Here is a 21,787-nt window from a genome sequence, read left to right as displayed (position 1 = left end):
TAATTGCTTTAGGTGCAAGGTTAGGTTGTTTATTCGAGATGTTTCCTGTTTCTTGATGTAGGCTTGTATTGCTATAAACTTCCCTCTTAGAACTGCTTTTGCTGCATCCCATAGGTTTTGGATCGTCGTGTCTCCATTGTCATTTGTTTCTAGGTATTTTTTGATTTCCCCTTTGATTTCTTCAGTGATCACTTCGTTATTAAGTAGTGTATTGTGTAGCCTCCATGTGTTTGTATTTTTTACAGATCTTTTCCTGTAATTGATATCTAGTCTCATAGCGTTGTGGTCGGAAAAGATACTTGATACGATTTCAATTTTTTTAAATTTACCAAGGCTTGATTTGTGACCCAAGATATGATCTATCCTGGAGAATGTTCCATGAGCACTTGAGAAAAATGTGTATTCTGTTGTTTTTGGGTGGAATGTCCTATAAATATCAATTAAGTCCATCTTGTTTAATGTATCATTTAAAGCTTGTGTTTCCTTATTTATTTTCATTTTGGATGATCTGTCCATTGGTGAAAGTGGGGTGTTAAAGTCCCCTACTATGATTGCGTTACTGTCGATTTCCCCTTTTATGGCTGTTAGTATTTGCCTTATGTATTGAGGTGCTCCTATGTTGGGTGCATAAATATTTACAATTGTTATACCTTCCTCTTGGATCGATCCCTTGATCATTATATAGTGTCCGTCTTTGTCTCTTGTAATTGTCTTTATTTTAAAGTCTATTTTGTCTGATATGAGAATTGCTACTCCAGCTTTCTTTTGTGCATATTCTTACAAGAAGAGCATGGAGAAGTGGTTAAGAGTATTCTAGAACCAGATTCTCTAGCGCAAATCCAGTCCTTTCACTTCCTTAGGTTTGTGACCTTGAGCAAATTACTTCCTCACTCAGTGCCTCCTATTTTCCTCTGCAAATAGGGATAATAATATTACTTACCTCAGAGTCTGTTGTGAAGAATAATTGAGTGTAAGCTCATTTACATGAGGTTAGAGCTTTGAATAAAATGTACATTTCGGGCTTCACAACAACCCTAAGATATAGGTGTTTTTAATCCGTATTTTAGAGATGAGATCATTGAGGCTTAGAAAGTTAATTAACTTGCCCTATGTCAAACAGGTGTGTGTGGCAGAGCAGGAAATGAAATGCAAGCCTGATTATAAAGTCTCTGTTTTAACCAATATGTTACATTTTAACCTGGAACTAGCTGATGTGTAAAATATCATATTCCCGGGCTTCCCTGGTGGCGCAGTGGTTGAGACTCTGCCTGCAAATGCAGGGGACACGGGTTCGAGCCCTGGTCTGGGAAGATCCCACATGCCGCGGAGCAACTGGGCCCGTGAGCCACAATTACTGAGCCTGCGCGTCTGGAGCCTGTGCTCCGCAACAAGAGAGGCCGCGATAGTGAGAGGCCCGTGCACCATGATGAAGAGTGGTCCCCGCTTGCCACAACTAGAGAAAGCCCTCGCACAGAAATGAAGACCCAACACAGCCATAAAAAAAAAAAAAAAAAAAAATCATATTCCCTAAAGTAGTGCAATATTCAAACAGTTCAGAAAAATGTAGAGTTATATTAAATGAGTTTTGTTTTTTAAAAACTAGACATTCCACTGATGTCGTTAAATTTTTTTAAAAAGTTTGTTTTCAAAGGGCACCATAGAGTTTAAAGCTAGGTGGTTTACCAAAGACAACAGAGTATCGGCAATGGTTACCCTCACCAAATAGTATTAGTTACAACAGAAAAATACTTGCTATATTTCAGCACCTTTCATACATTATATCAAGACCTTATGACAACAATATAACATAAATACCTATGTTTGCAGATGAGAACACTGAGGCTTTTATAGGTTGAGAAATGAACTTACAGTTATCCAGATACAAAGTTGGAGACCTGTAAAATGAAACCAATTGACTTAGCTCCCAAGTCCATACCTTTTCTTCTATGCCTAAGTGCCTGTTTGTTTTTTTTTTCCTGTGGGCATTTTATTTTATTTAAATTTCTTATTATGCTTTAATAATTTAAAAGTTGATTATACTACACATACCCTGTGATTTTCTTCAGCTTTATTGAAACATAATTGACAAATAAATTGGTAAGATAAAGTATACAATGTGATGAGTTGACGTATGTGTACAGCGTGAAAAGATTCTCCCCATTGAGTTAATTAACATGTTCATCACCTCACAACTTTCAATTATGCAGTACAGTGTTATCAACTATAGTCAACATGTTATACACTAGATCCTCACACCTTATTCATCTTATAACTGAAAGTTTGTATCCTTTTATCAGTCTCTCTCTATTTTCCCCACCTTCAGCCCCTGACAATCACCTTTCTACTCTTCATTTCTATGAGTTTGAGTTATTAATATTGTTTTTAGATACCACGTATAAGTGATACCATGCACGATTTGTCTTTGTCTGGCTTACTTCACTTAGCATAATGCTCTCAGGTTTCATCCATGTTGTCACAAATGACAGGATTTCTTTCTTTTTTTAAGGCTGAATAATATTCCTTTGTATATGTACATACCACAACTTCTTTATCCATTCAGTTATTGACAGACACTTAGGTGTTTCCATTACCTTGGCTAATGTAAACAATGCTGTAATGAATATGGGAGTACAGATATCTCTTTGAGATAATGATTTTGTTTCCTTTGGAAGCCCAGATGTGGGATTGCTGGATCATATGGTAGTTCTATTTTTGATATCTTGATGAAACTCCATACTGTTTTCCACTGTGGGTGTACCAGTTTACATTCCCACTAACATTGTACAAGGGTTCCATTTTCTCCACATCCTTGCCAGTATTTTTTAATCTCTTGCCTTTTCTCTTTTTTTAACATCTTTATTGGACTATAATTGCTTCACAATGGTGTGTTAGTTTCACCTTTATAACAAAATGAATCAGTTATACATATACATATATCCCTATATCTCCTCTCTCTTGCGTCTCCCTACCACCCTCCCTATCCCACCTCTCTAGGTGGTCACAAAGCACCGAGCTGATCTACGTGTGCTATGTGGCTGCTTCCCACTAGCTATCTATTTTATATTTGGTAGTATATATAAGTCCATGCCACTCTCTCACTTAGTCCCAGCTTACCGTTCCCCCTCCCTGTGTCCTCAAGTCCATTCTCTACACCTGCATCTTTATTCCTGTCCAGCCCCTTCAGAACCACTTTGTTTTATTTTTTTAGATTCCATATATATGTGTTAGCATATGGTATTTCTTTTTATCTTTCTGACTTACTTCACTCTGTATGATAGACTCTAGGTCCATCCACCTCACTACAAATAACTCAATTTTGTTTCTTTTTATGGCTCAGTAATATTCTGTTGTATATATGTGCCACATCTTCTTTATCCATTCATCTGTTGATGGACACTTAGGTTGCTTCCATGTCCTGGCTATTGTAAACAGAGGTGCAATGAACATTGTGGTACATGACTCTTTTGGAATTATGGTTTTCTCAGGGTATATTCCCAGTAGTGGGATTGCTGGGTTGTATAGTAGTTCTATTCTTAGTTTTTTAAGGAACCTCCATAATGTTCTCCATAATGGTTGTATCAATTTACATTCTCACCAACAGTGCAAGAGGGTTCCCTTTTCTCCACACCCTCTCCAGCGTTTATTGTTTGTAGATGTTTTGATGATGGCCATTCTGACTGGTGTGAGGTGATACGTCGTAGTTTTGATTTGCATTTCTCTAATAATTAGTGATGTTGAGCATTCTTTCATGTGTTTGTTGGCAATCTGTGTATCTTCTTTGGAGAAATATCTATTTAGGTCTTCTGCTCATTTTTGGATTGGGTTGTTTGTTTTTTTTTGATATTGAGCTGCATGAGCTGCTTGTAAATTTTAGAGATTAATCCTTTGTCAGTTGCTTCATTTGCAAATATTTTCTACCATTCTGAGGGTTGTCTTTTCATCTTGTTTATGGTTTCCTTTGCTGTGCAAAAGCTTTTAAGTTTCATTAGGTCCCATTTGTTTATTTTGGTTTTTATTTCCATTTCTCTAGGAGGTGGGTCAAAAAGAATCTTGCTGTGATTTATGTCATAGAGTGTTCTGCGATGTTTTCCTCTAAGAGTTTGATAGTGTCTGGCCTTACATTTAGGTCTTTAATCCATTTTGAGTTTATTTTTGTGTATGGTGTTAGGGAGTGTTCTAATTTCATACTTTTACATGTACCTGTCCAATTTTCCCAGCACCACTTATTGAAGAGGCTGTCTTTTCTCCATTGTATATTCTTGCCTCCTTTATCAAAAATAAGGTGACCCTATGTGCATGGGTTTATCTCTGGGCTTTCTATCCTCTTCCATTGATCTATATTTCTGTTTTTGTGCCAACACCATACTGTCTTTATTACTGTAGCTTTGTAGTATAGTCTGAAGTCCAGGAGCCTGATACCTCCCATTCAATTTTTCTTAAGATTGCTTTGGCTATTTGGGGTCTTTTTTCTTTCCATACAAATTGTGAAATTTTTTGTTCTAGTTCTGTGAAAAATGCCAGTGGTAGTTTGATAGGGATTGCATTGAATCTGTAGATTGCTTTGGATATTATAGTCATTTTCACAATGTTGATTCTTCCAATCCAAGAACATGGTATATCTCTCCATCTGTTTGTATCATCTTTAATTTCTTTCATCAGTATCTTATAGTTTTCTGCATACAGGTCTTTGTCTCCTTAGGTAGGTTTATTCCTAGGTATTTTATACTTTGTGTTGCAATGGTAAATGAGAGTGTTTCCTTAATTTCTCTTTCAGATTTTCATCATTAGTGCATAGGAATACAAGATATTTCTGTGCATTAATTTTGTATCCTGCTACTTTACCAAATTCATTGATTAGCTCTAGTAGTTTTCTTGTATCATCTTTAGGATTCTCTATGTATATTATCATGTCATCTGCAGAGAGTGACAGCTTTACTTCTTCTTTTCTGATTTGGATTCCTTTTATTTCTTTTTCATCTCTGATTGCTGTGGCTGAAACTTCCAAAACTATGTTGAATAATAGTGGTGAGAGTGGGCAACCTTGTCTTGTTCCTGATCTTAGAGGAAATGGTTTCAGCTGTTCACCATTGAGAACGATGTTGGCTGTGGGTTTGTCATATATGGCCTTTATTATGTTGAGGTAAGTTCCCTCTATGCCTACTTTCTGGAGGGTTTTTATCATAAATGTGTGTTGAATTTTGTCAGAAGCTTTTTCTGCATCTATTGAGATGATCATATGGTTTTTATCCTTCAATTTGTTAATATGGTGTATCACATTGATTGATTTGTGTATATTGAAGAATCCTTGCATTCCTGGTGTAAACCACACTTTATCATGGTGTATGTTCTTTTTAATGTGCTGTTGTATTCTGTTTGCTAGTATGTGGTTGAGGATTTTTGCATCTGTGTTCATCAGCGATATTGGCCTGCAGTTTTCTTTTTGTGACATCTTTGTCTGGTTTTGGTATCAGGGTGATGGTGGCCTCATAGAATGAGTTTGGGAGTGTTCCTCCCTCTGCTATATTTTGGAAGAGTTTGAGAAGGATAGGTGTTAGCTCTTCTCTAAATGTTTGATAGAATTCACCTATGAGGCCATCTGGTCCTGGGCTTTTGTTTCTTGGAAGATTTTTAATCATAGTCTCAATTTCAGTGCTTGTTTTTGGTCTGTTTATATTTTCTATTTTTTCCTGGTTCAGTCTCGGAAGGTTGTGCTCTTCTAAGAATTTGTCCATTTCTTCCAGGTTGTCCATTTTATTGGCGTATAGCTGCTTGTAGTAATCTCTCATGATCCTTTGTATTTCTGCAGTGTCAATTGTTACTTCTCCTTTTTCATTTCTAATTCTATTGATTTGAGTCTTTTCCCTTTTTTTCCTGATGAGTCTGGCTAATGGTTTATCAATTTTGTTCATCTTCTCAAAGAACCAGCTTTTAGTTTTATTGATCTTTGCTATTGTTTCTTCATTTCTTTTTCATTTATTTCTGCTCTGATCTTTATGATTTCTTTCCTTCTGATAACTTTGGGGATTTTTGTTCTTTCTCTAATTGCTTTAGGTGTAAGTTTAGGTTGTTTATGTGAGATGTTTCTTGTTTCTTGCAGTAGGATTTTATTGCTATAAACTTCCCTCTTAGAACTGCTTTTGCTGCATCCCATGGTTTTTGGGTCGTCATGTTTTCATTGTCATTTGTTTCTATGTATTTTTTGATTTCCTCTTTGATTGCTTCAGTGATCTCTTGGTTATTAAGTAGTGCATTGTTTAGCCTCCATGTGTTTGTATTTTTTACAGTTTTTTTCCTGTAATTGATATCTAGTCTCATAGTGTTGCGGTTGGAAAAGATACTTGATACGATTTCAATTTTGTTAAATTTTCCAAGGCTTGATTTGTGACCCAAGATATGATCTATCCTGGAGAATGTTCCATGAGCACTTGAAAAGAAAGTGTATTCTGTTGTTTTTGGATGGAATGTCTTATAAATATCAATTAAGTCCATCTTGTTTAGTTCTTTTCCACAGATGCAGGGTACATCAAGTTGATTGTGGAGATTTAATCTGCTGCTCCTGATGCTGCTGGGAGAGATTTCCCTTTCTCTTCTTTGTTCGCACAGCTCCTGGGGTTCAGGTTTGGATTTGGCCCTGTCTCTGCATGTAGGTTGCCTGAGGGCATCTGTTCTTCGCTGAGACAGGACGGTGTTAAAGTAGCAGCTGATTAGGGGGCTCTGGCTCACTCAGGCCAGGGGGAGGGAGGGTACGGAATGCGGGGTGAGCCTGCAGAGGCAGAGACCAGCCTGACGTTGCAACAGCCTGAAGAGTGCCGTGTGTTCTCTCGGGAAGTTGTCCCTGGATCACAGGACCCTGGCAGTGGCAGGCTGCACAGGCTCTAGGGAGGGGAGCTGTGGATAGTGACCTGTGCTTGCACACAGGCTTCTTGGTGGCTGCAGCAGCCTTAACATTTCGTGCCCATCTCTGGTGTCCATTCTGATAGCCGCGGCTCACACCCGTCTCTGGAACTCGTTTAGGTGGTTCTCTGAATCCCCTCTCCTTGCGCACCCCGAAACAATGGTCTCTTGCCTCTTAGGCAGTTCCAACCTGTTTCCCAGACTCCCTCCTGGCGCACAAGCCCCCTTCAGGCTGTGTTTATGCAGCCAACCCCAGTCCTCTCCCTGGGATCCGACCTCTGAAGCAGGAACCTCAGCTTCCAGCCCCCACCCACCCCAGTGGGTGAGCAGACAAGCCTCTCAGGCTGGTGAGGGCTGGTCGGCACTGATCCTCTGTGCGGGTATCTCTCTGCTTTGCCCTCTGCACTCCTGTTGCTGAGCTCTCCTCCGTGGCTCTGAAGCTAACCTCCCCCCCACCACCCGCAGTCTCCGCAGGGAAGGGCCTTCCTAGTGTGTGGAAACTTTCCCCTCTTCACAGCTCCCTCCCAGAGGTGCAGGTCCCATCCCTATTCTTTTGTCTCTGTTTTTTCTTTTTTGTTTTTCCCTACTCAGGTATGTGGGGAGTTTCTTGCCTTTTGGGAAGTCTGAGGTCTTCTGCCCATGTTCAGTAGGTGTTCTGTAGGAGTTGTTCCACATGTAGATGTATTTCTGATGTATTTGTGGGGAGGAAGGTGATCTCCACATCTTACTTCTCCGCCATCTTGAAGGTCTCTCTAAGTGCCTGTTATTATAAAGTTCCTCCAGTAAGAAAAATAGTATATTTACTATGTCAGGCCTACCTCAAGGTCATGTTCTTATTCATGTGAGGTAATGTAGCTAGCATGCCTCCACATTCTTTTTCACTTATTTTAAACACAAGAATATTTTAGTTTAGTGTCTTTCTTCTGTTTGTCATCCATCCACCCATCCATCCATCCATCCATCCATCTCCATTCATCTTTTACTTCACCCATCCATTCAGCAAATTGTTATTGAGCATCTTCTCTGTGCTAGTAGCACTCTGTTTAATGTTTAGGAAGGAGATACTATTTCAATGTTGTGTGTGTGTGTGTGTGTGTGTGTGTGTGTGTGTGTGTGTGTCTGTGTGTTTATCTGATGGACCAGTTCTTCTAAAATCTGAATTCCCTTGAATATGTTTTTCAAGGACAATTACTTTCTCTTCTGAGTTCTTTTGCTTCAGTTCGTTCTATTACACCTGGAACATTATTACAAACATACATTCTACTGTATGATCTATTCACTCATTTATTCTTTAAAGAGTTATTCATCATGCTCCTGTCATCTACTGATGTTCATCAGATGCCTGGTTACAGAAGAAAGCAAAACAAAGAAAAGACCTTACCTTCATGAAACTCATATTTAATGTAGAAAAGACAGAAAATAAACCAGTAAGGACATGTTTGCTGTGTCAGGTGGGACTATGGAGACAATTAAGGCCAGTTAAAGAAAATGTGATTACAGGACATGTGACTAGTGTAAATTACATGATCAGAAAAGATTTCTCTAAAGGGTAGCATTTAAAATGGTACCAGAAAGAAGTGAGCCATACAAATACCAGGAAAATGTCTTTAAAGCAGATGAAGAGCAAGTGCAAAGGTCCTGAGGCAGGAGCTTGCTTGGCATATTCAGGAATATGACCATGTTGGCTGGAACAAGGAGCAGGGAGATAACATGGTAGATAATGGGACCAGAAAAAAGGTGGGGATACTGAGAGTGTAAGTCTAATCCTTTTAGAGCATTATAAGCCATTTTAAGAACTTTGATTTTCAATCTAAATGAGTTGAGAAGATGGTAGAATGATTTAAGAAAGGGAGTGACTTGATCAGACTTACTTTTTAGAAACATCATTCTGATGGTTGTATTGAGAATAAACTGTGTAGAAAAGAAGACAGTTAAATAAGAGATGAGGGCTGCTTGGGTCAGGGTAATTGTAGTGGATAGAGAGAAATACAGAGAAAGTGAAACAAGTTTCCTGTGGGCATGGGATACAATATGTGTGATACAGAGGAGTCAGCAGTAAATCCAGGTTTGGACTGAGTACCTGTAAGGATGCAGTTGCCAGTTACTAGAATGAGAAAGAGGAAGTTCTAATGAGGAAAATTGTAAGCAACATCCTTATTATATGCCAACACTTTTTATACATTACTCCCTTTAGTCCTTACATAAAAATTTATAATTGTTATTATCATCTACCTTTTATAACAGAGGAAACCAAGAATAAGTGAGGTTAATGATCTAAGTTTACACAATTAAGATAGAAAATGAGAATTTCAATTCATGCCTGTTTCATTACCATGGCATTTTTGTGTGCATTATATCTTTCTCCCCCTCTTCTTGGTATTCTGTAAATGTTTACCTGACTTTTTGATCCAACATTACAATAAGACTCTACACCATAAATATATATACTGGGCTTCTTCATCATTTTGGGGAGTGCTGTGTTCAAAAGAGGTACACAATAAAAGAGTTTTAAATAGAGTGTACCATGCTTGACAAAGAAAAATAAACCCTATCATACTGCTGCAAGCAAGGTGACCAGTGTTGTTGATGTGGCATGATGTGATATTTAATTGTGTGAGTTTATCATCTAGAACAGTTTTGACAATGACTAATGTAATGTTCAACTTCTAAAAATAGGAACTTAAAGACACACACACACAAACCCAATTACAATCACTGAAAATTAATGCTAGCAAAGAACACAGAAATAACCATGTTATAAAAGAAATGACAAAATAGAGCCCAGAATAATTAAATTATTTTTCAATATCACAAAACTGAGAATTTGGCTTCAGAGTTTCTTCACTTCTTTACAAAGGGACATTTTACTTGTGTTGCTCTGTATCCCTAAGTATTTCATACAGTCAGTAAAAGTGGGGCAAAAATTTGGCAGCATACATAGCCTATAATTAACACTGACTAATATCAGAAAAAAAATATGGTGGATTAAATGTCTCAGAAATTTTTCTGCAAGGTTTGCATTTCCTAGGATTAGAAGTTTGGAAAATTTGCTGCAAGGTTTGTCTAAACAAATCATATTTTTATTTGAATAGACCTGCTTTGCTTAGAGAGTTGGTTGCTTATAAGTTATCAAGTGCTGTTCCATAAAGGTCTTAGGAATGTGTAGTCTGTAAGAATCTTTCAACTGGTAATAAATTGTTTCTGATTCTGTGTCATTTGGAAGCTTTATTAACTCTTTCAGTCCACTAGAGCCCTATTAGACAATAACTAGTTCAGTAAATGAAGTAATACTGCTAGATCTGGAAAAACAATCCAAAAGAAAGACTCAAAAAAGAGCTAAGAAGTTCTTAATCTCTACCCCACACATTGCTGTATCTCATTGTACGTGTTTACAGACATAAAATATGTGCACAAACTTTCAAAGTCAATATCATATTTCTTTTTTGCACAAAAGAAAGATAATATATTTAATAGTTGAGATTAGCCACTACTAGAATTCTATACACAACCCCCCTCATTTACTAGAGCATTTTAAAGGCAATTGTATCTAGAAGTGTGCGTGTGTGTGTGTGGGTGTGTGTGTGTGTGTTTTGAGTAAGAGTCAAGGTTAAGTGGTAAAGAATTGCTTATTAAGAAAAGCTATTTCATGTGACATTAATAACTTTAAAACTGGAACTTTCCTTAAAATAATGGAAATTTCAGATTGTTTTATCACTTTTTTTTGGCAAGACTTCACATCTAGAATGGAGGAGGAGGATTGTCTGAGAATTTAGTGATGTAAGGTCCTTGGAAAACACATTAGGTAAATTAACAAAGGAACTGTAGACTTAAAATAATGATTCTTATGTGTCTAGATTAAAATTGTCTAGAATAGGTGCTTGAATATATTCGAACCTTTCTGTTTTATTTTATTTTGTCCTTACCTTTTTCAAGGCACCATCTTTACATTCTGAATGCCTTGATTATCACAAGCTCTATGGCAAAATTTTACCCTTAAAATAGAAGTCATATAAATAAAGTCAGGTTTAATTAACAAATGCAAATCTTTTCTGCAGAGCAAATAAGTCATTCATTGTAAATTATTCACAAAGGGCATTTAGAAAGTCATGAAAATTAATATTATGTTTATATTTGTGTTTGTGTGTGTATAAATCTTCATTTCTTTAACTGACTAAAGCTCTGAAGGTTAAAATACTGTCAGTGTTTTTTTTTTATTTGTAAGAAAAGTTATTAGGAATACTAGAATACATAGAGCACAAACACTGCTGATTTTATTCTAGCAGCATTTAGCGTATTGGAGCCAGACTGCCTGGGTTTGAATGTTGACACCAACACTTGCTAGCTGAGAAATTTTCGTATTCATAAATTGCTTCATCTTCCCAAAATGTTAAAGGAAGTCGAGAACAATACTATGTCATTAGGTGGTTGTCATAATTTAGATAATTAGTGAATATAAACCTCTTAGAACATATATCTATAGTTTAATACATGTGCAAATGTAAATCACTGACATTATTTTATTTTTATTGGTATTTGGCATTATTTTCTCAAACTTTGCTGAAACATATCTGCTTTGACCCTACTAGATTCTCTTATGTTAGATTGTAACTCTTCTATTTAGTATCTAAAGTATTTTATGTATTTATAAAATACATACTTATTGGGCAAATTTTGGAAATAAATTTATCAATAAGCAAGAGAAAAGCACAGTCTCATCAATCAAAAACCATCACTATTTGAATTTGGTGACTTTGTGAGGTTTTTTTCAGTCATGTCTTTCATGAATGTTTTACATATTTTAAGTCATTATATACACAAACTTTTCTATTATAACTATCCACTTAGTATTTTTTAAAAAGGCATTTTGGTGTATCATCATATTAAAAAAACAGTTTAATGAGTGCATAATAGTCCATCTGGTAAATAAAGCATAACTTGATTAATCAGATTCCTACTGTTGGTCATTTAGTCTGTTTCCAATTTTATCATTATAAGTCACCTATGTTATGAATTTGTTAAATTTAACATGTGTTAAGTAGAGCCCTGGGGTGCAGGATGTTAAACCCTGGTTCAACAAAAGACCACGAGAAAAACTGAAATAGAAAAATGTATTACTCACTGGTCCTGGAAGAAGTACTAGGCATGCTTTGAGGGGCAACACAGGGGGTCAAGGCATGGTATAGGCAGAGAGACAGATAGGACCTGGGGCACATGCCTTTATTAGGGTTCATGGGTGGAGTGCTTTGGGTTCTTGAGCTAAGGCCTGATTGGGCTTAATATCATAACTTGATCAGTCTGGTTCCCAAGGCCATGAGAGGTGGAAAATGTAGTTACTTTTCAAACTCCCTAATTTTTTAAATAAAAATGTTACCAATCAACCTGAATTTGAATTTATTTAGTTACTACTATGCTTAATAATCATGTATATTTCCTCTTGCTTCTATTAAATTTTTACTAACAGCATTATTGAAATACAATCCTCAAATAATAAGTTTCCACTATATAATTCCAGAAAATTTTCATAGCCACAAAAAGAAGAAACATGATACTCCCTAGCAGTCAGTCCCCATTCCCCCTTTCACTCAGCCTCTGGTAACCTCTCATCTGCTTTCTATCTCTGTGCATTATTTCTCTATTCTGGACATTTGATACAAACGGGATAATAAGATATATGGCCTTTTGCATCTGGCTTCTTTCACTTAACATAGTATTTCAAGTTCATCTATGTTATACCAAGCATCAGTATTCCAATCATGATTATGATAAATCAATTTTTAAAAAAAATCAGGCAACTGTGACGTAACACTAAGTTTTCTAGCATTTTCCTTAGAAAACTTGTTCTATTCGGATATTAATTGGTGAAAAGGGATTGGAGTAAAATATGTTAGGAAATCTCTTGGTTAAACAAAGTTAAGTTTTTCACTGTGGAAATTCTCTGAAACTTAATAATACTCATGTGTTGTGTACGTCTCCAAGAGGACGAGGCTGTATGCATCATTTCTTAAATATATTTGATTACAGAACTCTTTTTTGAGGGGGTGGAATATCCAGAAGTACCAATGACCTACAAACATACTTTTGAATAGAATGGAATAGTGAAAAGGACATTGCCTTTGGTAAGACAATCTTTGAATCATTGCCAATTCTTCAGTGTATTAGTTAAGAAACTTTGGGCAAGTTGTTAAATTCTGAGACAGTCAGTCTTTCATCATCTGAAAAACAAATAATAAATCCTATTTAATAAAAATAAAATACAGAATATATTTGATAATTTATGTTAGGTCATATAGCATAATGACTGTTCTAGATTTTAAATTCAATCTATTTTGTTAAATCTCAACTTAGTGATATAACAAAAATAACACATTATTTTGATCCAAAGAATAATTAGATAAATTCAGAAAAGTTATAGAAATTTAATTAATATTTAGTCTTGAATTTGCTAAGAATTCATCATTTTAGAAAGTATGTGTCCATCTATCCAGAGATAGATTTCTGCAACATCAAACAACTGTAACACAGACACAAATGTGGGTATAAAAAAAAGAATGAAATAATGCCATTTGCAGCAACATGGATGGACCTAGAGATTATCATACTAAGTGAAGTAAGTCAGACAAATAGCATATGATATCACTTATATGTGGAATCTAAAAGATGATACATATGAACTTATTTACAAAACAGACTCACAGACTTACTTAGAGAACAAATTTATGGTTACCAAAGGGGAAAGGTGGCAGGGGAGAGATAGATTAAGAGGTTGGGATTAACATATACACACTACTATATATAAAATAGATAATCAAAAAGGACATACTGTATAGCACAGGGAACTCTACTCAATACTCTTAAAATAATCTATATAGGAAAAGATTCTGAAAAAGAGTAGATATATTTATATGTATAACTAAATCACTTTGCTGTACACCTGAAACTAACACAACATTGTAAATGAACTATACCCCAATAAAAAATAAAAATTTTAAAAAGTAACTCTTAAAAATAATAATAATATGGCAGGTACAATGACTGCATATTCTGTTCCAATGACAGGGCTGTATCTAGAAACAGTGATTGGAAGTGGGTTAAAAGCATTTCCTATACATGTAATCACCATTGCGCGTAACAAATGTCATTGATCCTTTGCTTTCTGAGTCAGAATTTTATGTACATTAAGTTTTTAATTTATCCTTTTTTTAAATTGTTCAGAGAACACTTAAGATGAGATCTAACTTTTTAACAAATGTGTAAGTGTGAAATACAGTATGGTTTACTATAAGCACAGTGTTGAATAGCAGGTCTCTAGAGCAGAGTCAACTTACATAACTGAAACATTGTACCTGTTTTACAGCAACTTCCCATCTCCCCCTCCCCAGCCTCTGGCAAGCACCACTCTACTGTATTCTTCTATGAGTTTGACTATTTTAGATAACTCGTGTAAGTGGAATCATGCAATATTTGCGCTTCTATGACTGGCTTATTTCACTTAGCATAGTGTCTCAAGGTTCATCCATGCTGTCACATGCGGCAGAATTCCCCCTTTTTTAGTTAAATAACATTCCATTGTATGTACATGCTACATTTTCTTTATCCAGTCACCTATCAGTGGATATTTATGTTGTTTTCATATCTTGCTATTGTGAATAATGCTGCAATGAACCTGAGTCCAAATATCTCTTCCAGAGTTTCTTTTAAGTTCTTTTGGATAAGTACCCCAATGTGGGAATACTACAACACATTGTAGTTCTAGTTTTAATTTTTTGAGGAACTTTCATACTATTTATCATTCTTAATTAAATAGTTCCACTCCATTTTATAGATGGTACTGCTGATAAGAGATTGGAAGAACTTGGATGTTTATTGGTGATATTCATGTTAAAGTGATAAAATATGGAGATATTGGAGAAAATGACAAAAGTACTATCTGCATTGTGGAACAAGTAATCATATATACTTCAGCAATTATCAGAAGAAATGTCTTTCACTGTATTGTTAAATAAAGTCAGGGATTACTATTATAGTATAGAATAATATCCAACTGAAATTATTCATGCTTAGGCCATAGGTGGTAAAAATTGGAAAAATGAACTTATATTAGTAGAAAAATAAAAGTGCTGTACTTCTTAAATTCATGATACAAAATAAACTCAAACTCACCTAAGGACTAAAAAGATGAAGATATTTACTAAGAGATATGTTTTTAACAAGCGAGTAAAAATATGTCACTTGGCAATAATGCATTTGTTAAATACATGATTAGTGTTCAGCATACAACATTCTAGGCACTTCCATCTAAATATACATAAATGTAAGAGCCAGATGGATTGTGCTAATGTCAGGATTGCAAAACATTATCTCAAGCAGACACACTCTAAAATAACTAGATTAATCATTAATAGCTTTGGTGTTCATCAAAATATCCTTAATCCTTATAAATTAAGTTGTATTAATGCACATGAAATATGGATTTACAAAGAAAAAAATCTTTGTAATTATTGCCTTTATTGCTGTTCTCTGTATCTAGGAGTCATTTTAAAGGGAGGAATGTAACACTTGCCAGGTCCTTAAAACAAGCACACTTCAAATCAGAATATACTTGTTGTTTATCTTAATTCCTGACACTTTTCTCTGTGGCACAACTTACCTCCAAAAGAGTATGCCTTTGGCATCTTTGCCTCACAAAGCCCAAAATTCATCTTTATTCCAAGTGACAATTTTTTGTTTTGCAGATGAGGCAAATCCCATAATATTCAGTGACAGCAAGGCATACCACCTTGCTTCTAGATCTTCTAATTCCAGTTTTTCCTATTTTTACACAATGCATTTTAGTTTTTTTAATTGAACCACGTGCACAAAGTTCACAATTTTAAGCCCATAGATTTATGAATTATCACTGACTGAAATACACTCATGTAAATACTAACAAAGGTGAGAAATAAACCAACACTCAAGAAGATAGGCAAGCCTCCTCCTAAGCATATGTCTCTTTTCGGCCCCAAAGAAAACACTCTCCTGATTCCTAACACAATATATGTTTTACTTATCACTGAACTTTATTAAGTGAAATTATAATGTACATATTGTTTTAAGTCTGCACATCTTACTCATTATTGTCAACATAGTTCAGTATTACATTGTATGATTATAACATGATTAAACTTGCTATGACCATTCTCGTACATGTCTGTTGGTCACAGGTGCACCATTTCTACAAAGTATATACCTAAGTATGTCAAATTTAGTAGATAATGCTAATAGTTTTTCCCAGTAGTGAATAAGAATTCCTGTTGCTCCACATATTCACCACTACACATTTTTAGTCTTTTAAACTTTAATGGTTCTGATCATCATGTAGTGGTATGTCATTATGGTTTTAATTTTCATTTACTTGACAACTAATAAAATAGAGAAAGTTTTCACATCACATTTATTTTATAACTCGGTATCCTTGTTACATATTCATATATATGCAGTATCCTTATTTATACACAAAATATTACATATATAAACATCTATATCTATATAGGTATATCAGGAAAAAAGCAAAAACGACAAAAAAACACCAAACCAAGTTGACACTTTAATATTTCCCATTGAAGACTTTATTTATGGAATGGAATACAGATAAAAAAAACTATTTTGAAAACATATCTATATCTACAGATAGAAGTAGGGAAATAAAATATTTTAATCAGTGAATAATTTCCAAGGATTTTTAAAAAATTGAATGCAACCCCCTCATCTACAAGCACTCTGGAAAGTGGTCAGTGATCTCAGGCTACAAAGATGAGCCATTCCAGATAGCACTGATGCAGTAGGTCTTCAACCTGATTAGCTCCATCAATGACCCAGAACATCCACTGATGCTAGAAGAACAGAACTTTGTACAGCAACTCCAGGTTCAGGTGAGTAACCCTGAGGGCACGGTGACTGTGGCCTTCACACCCATTGTTCTGCACTGCAGCATAGACACCCTTATTGGCCAGTCCACCAAAGTCAAGCTTCAGCCATCTATTCCTCAGCGTTTCAGGATGGACGTGCACCAGAGCATGCAACGAACAAGCCCCTTGGGGATAAGGAGCAGCTAGCAGCTGCCCTGGAGAACCCACCAGCTGGGGACTGTGGCCTGTAGGACCTCTCCTGAGCCTGGCTTTTAACCCCCAGCTCCCCATGGCTCATGGCCTTGTTTTCTTGAATCACTGACAATGAGAAACTAATATTTTGTATTTTGTAATAAACCCTTAATTTATATTTTAAAAAATTTGAGGGCTTCCCTGGTGGCACAGTGGTTAAGAATCTGTTTCCAATGCAGGGGACACGGGTTTGAGCCCTGGTCCAGGAAGATCCCACATGCCGCGGAGCAACTAAGCCCGTGTGCCACAACTACTGAGCCTGTGCTCTACAGCTCATGAGCCGCAACTACTGAGCCCACGTGCCACAACACCTGAAGCCTGTGTGCCTAGAGCCCATGCTCTGCATGCAACAAGAGAAGCCACTGCAATGAGAAGCCCGCGCACCGCAACGAAGAGTAGCCACCGCTCGCCGCAACTAGAGAAAGCCTGTGCGCAGCAACGAAGACTGACGCAGCCAAAAATAAATAAATAAAATAAATTAAAAAAAAAAATTGAAGTTTCATGACAAGACATCTTTTAGGTTATTGTCCCTAATGTTACTGCTTTGCAAGAGTTCTCTTTTATTCCGGATACAAACTCATTACCAGTTATTTATGGAAAATGGTTAGTCTTTTAAATAAATTATTCTAGGTCAATTAGATATCCATATGGAAAAAATAAAATTTGACTCATAAATCATGATATACACAAATAACAAAGTCAGAAATATTGAAAATCAAAATGTAAGTAAGTGTGGAAAATAAAACAACATGCTTTTTAAAAATAATCATAGTATAAATACCCTGGGTTTGCAAAAGTGTAAGATGTATTAAACAGAGCACTAACAAATTTAAAATTTGGACATTAAAAGTATAAATTTCTGTTAATTAAAATTCACGAAGACACTCATATTTTCTTGCTCTGACAAAAGCAACTACATCCTGGTAGAAATGAGTATAACCAATGCCCAGATCTTGGTTTCTAATATCATTCTTCAATAAAAGGAAACATAGTTCTTTGGAGAAATAGCTAATTCTAGGTCTGGGATAGGGAACATACAAGATAAGCCTGCGGCATCTTTTAGTGCCAGAAAATAAGAAGGCATTCAGACAAACAAACAAAGACACACAACCAAGGGACTATGTCAAAAGGGCATAGGAGCAAATTGAAAGATTTCTCAGTGACCAAAGCTGTAACAATGTAAGCAACAAAATAACTAATGCATTGGATGGTCACCCAAAGTTTAAAATTAATATCCGTGAGTCCATGGATATTACATAAATAAATGATAAAATACATAAATAACTAAATGGGGGTATCTAAGTTTATTCAGGCTGCTATAAAAAAATACCATAAACTGAGTGCCTTATAAGTAACAAACATTTATTCTTATAGTTCTGGAAGCTGGGAAGTCCAGGATGATAAGGCCAGCAGATTCAGTGTTTGGTTAGGACTTCCTAGTTTACAGACAGCTATTTTTTCACTGTGTCCTCACATAGCAGAAGGGGCTAGGGAGCTCTGGGGCCTCTATCATAAGACACTAATCCCATTCATGAGAGCTCCACTCGACCTAAGAACTTCCTAAAGGTACTGCCTTCTATTACCACCACGTTGAGCATTAAGATTTCAACATGAATTTTGAGCAGAAACAAACATTCATATTATAGCATGGTGGCAGACAAGACAGATTTGTCGAGAAGAATTCCAAAACATTTATATAGATAATCTGCTCCCAAGGATTTTGAGCACAATTCCCTGCTCTTTGAATGTGTGCTGCTCATACTGACTTTCTTCCAAAGAGTACAGTATGGAAAGACAGGAAAAAGAATGATTCTACAATGGAGAAACACTCCCTCAGTCAGATGATATGGGACAACATCAACAGGATAAATCATGTTGATAGTATATACTCTTGATATAATGCAATAAAAATGGGACTTTACATCTATAGTCTTCCTCCAAAGAATACATAACCCCAGACACAAGCAAAACATCAGAGAAATCTCAATTTACGGACATGCTACAAAATACTGACCAGTACTCCTTAAAACTGACAAAGTCATCAAAAGCAAGGTCTAAGAAACATCATGGTCAAGAGAAGCCTAAGCAAACATGACAGCTAAATGCACCATGGTATCCTGGATGAGATCCTGGAACAGGAAAAGGACATTAGGTAAAAACTAAGGAAATATGAATAAAGTATCGAGTTTGATTAATGATACTATATCAACATCAGTTCATTAGTTGTGACAAATGCACCATACTAATGTAAGATACTAGCAATAGGGAAAACAACGTGTGGGGTGTATAGAAATTCTCTTTCCAACTTTTCTATATTTCTAAAACTATTCTAAAATAAAAAGCTTATTACAAATATTCCAAGAAAGTAAAAAGTCCAGTCATTGAATATAAGGATATCTTAAAATACACATAAACAATAAAGGCCTTGTATTCAGAATATATTGGATAATGTAAATAATTTTTTAAAGTATGCTTTTTGATGTATAAAGTTTAAGATAAAGTTTAGATTTATTTTATGATACATTTTTAGGATACAGTTTGATTAGTTTTGACCAAGGTATGCAATAATTTAACAAATACCACAAAAAAGATCAGAAATATTTTAATCACTCTCATGTCCCTTGTAAACAATTCCATTTGCCAACCCAATTATTCCATTAATTTTCTTTGTTGTTTTTTTCTGTTTTATCTTTCATTAGTATCTACCCTTATCTTTATTATTTTCTTCCTCTGCTTACTTTGAATTTAATTTACTCACCTTTTCTAGTTTCCTAAGGTAGAAGCTTATATAATTAATTTTAATTCTTTTTTTCTTTTTTAATATAAACGCTACTACAAATTTCCCTGTAAGGCATGCTTTAGCTGAATACCACAGATTTTATAGGGTGTGTTTTCATTTTCATGTAGTTCAAAATATTTTCTAATTTTCTTTGTGATTTTTCCTCCAAAATATGTCTTATTTTAAAAGATGGTGTTTAATTTTAAAATGTATTTCAGTTTTGTCAGTCATCTTTCTGCTATTGATTTAGACTTTGATTTATTGTGGTCAGAGAATATAATTTAATGGTTTTAATTCTCTTAAATGTACTAAGACTTACTTTTATGGCCTAGGATATGATTTATTTTAGTGAATATTCCATGTGCATTAGAGGAAAGTATACATCCTCTGATGGGCAGCTACAGTGTTCTAAAAACATTAATTATGTCAAGTTGCTTGCTGGTGTGTTCAAGTCTATTATGTGCTTATTGATTTTTAATCTACTTGTTCTTTCAATTACTGAGAGAGGAGTGATGAGATTCTGTACTATAATTGTGGATTTTTCTATTTGTCCTTTCAAATGGTATCAGTTTTTGTGTATATTTTGATATTTTCGTATATTTTGAAGCACTGTTTCTAGGGTTATACACATTTAGGATTGCTATATTCTCTTGATGAATTGGCCTGTGTATTAACATGAAGGAGTCCTCTTTTTCCCTAGTAATATTCATCATTCTAAAGTCTAACTTATTAGCATAGTTCCTCAAGATTTCTTTTGATTAGTGTTTTTATTGCATATTTTTTATTATTTATATTTAATGTGTTTTATCTTTGTGCTGAGTCAGTTTTTTGTGGACAGCATAAAAAGTGATGAGTTGTTAATATTAATATAAAAGACATGCCTCCTAATTAAAATCCAGAAAGTTCAGATATATGAAGAATGGAATGAAATCTATTTAAAATAATGCCATTGTGGATGAAAAACTAATTGTTTCTTCTATTTCCTTCCAGACTTTATGAATATCTGCCCCGAAATTTGTTCTTCCCCTAGGCTTCTCAAACTCCTAAAGCACTTGGCCTTTTATTCTGTTCCTCAAACAAGAATCCTAGGAATCATCTTTGAATCTTCCCGCTCCTCCCTCACCTTCTTCTTCCCAGGCAGTGGATATCTTCTCAAACTGCATGGGTTCTCTCTTTTTTTTTTTTTTGAATACGAATTTATGCATTTATTTATTTATTTTATTTTATTACAAAAAATTTTTTTTAACATCTTTATTGGAGTAAAATTGCTTTACAATGGTGTGTTAGTTTCTACTTTAAAACAAAGTGAATCAGCTATACATATACATATATCCCCATATCTCCTCCCTCTTGCATCTCCGTCCCACCCTCCCTATCCCACCCCTCCAGATGGATACAAAGCACCAAGCTGATTTCCCTGTGCTATGCGGCTGCTTCCCACTAGCAACCTATTTTACATTTGGTAGTGTATAAATGTCCATGCCACTCTCTCATTTTGTTCCAGCTTACCCTTCCCCCTCCCCATGTCCTCAAGTCCATTCTCTACGTCTGTGTCTTTATTCCTCTCCTGTCCCTAGGTTCTTCAGAACCAATTTTTTTTTTTAATTCCATGTATATGTGTTAGCGTACGGTATTTGTTTTTCTCTTTTTCACTTACTTCACTCTGTACAAGTCTCTATGTCCATCCACCTCACTACAAATAACTCAATTTTGTTTCTTTTTATGGCTCAGTAATATTCCGTTGTATATATGTGCCAAGTTGTCTTTATCCATTCATCTGTCGATGGACACTTAGGTTGCTTCCATGTCCTGGCTATTGTAAATAGAGCTGCAATAAACATTGTGGTACATGACTCTTTTTGAATTATGGTTTTCTAAGGGTATATGCTCAGTAGTGGGATTGCTGGGTCATATGGTAATTCTATTTTTAGTTTTTTAAGGAGCCTCCATACTGTTCTCCATAGTGGCTGTATCAATT

Source organism: Eubalaena glacialis, chromosome 10, assembly GCF_028564815.1.
Source record: "Eubalaena glacialis isolate mEubGla1 chromosome 10, mEubGla1.1.hap2.+ XY, whole genome shotgun sequence".
Classification (NCBI taxonomy): domain Eukaryota; kingdom Metazoa; phylum Chordata; class Mammalia; order Artiodactyla; family Balaenidae; genus Eubalaena; species Eubalaena glacialis.
This window is presented reverse-complemented; position numbering follows the sequence as displayed.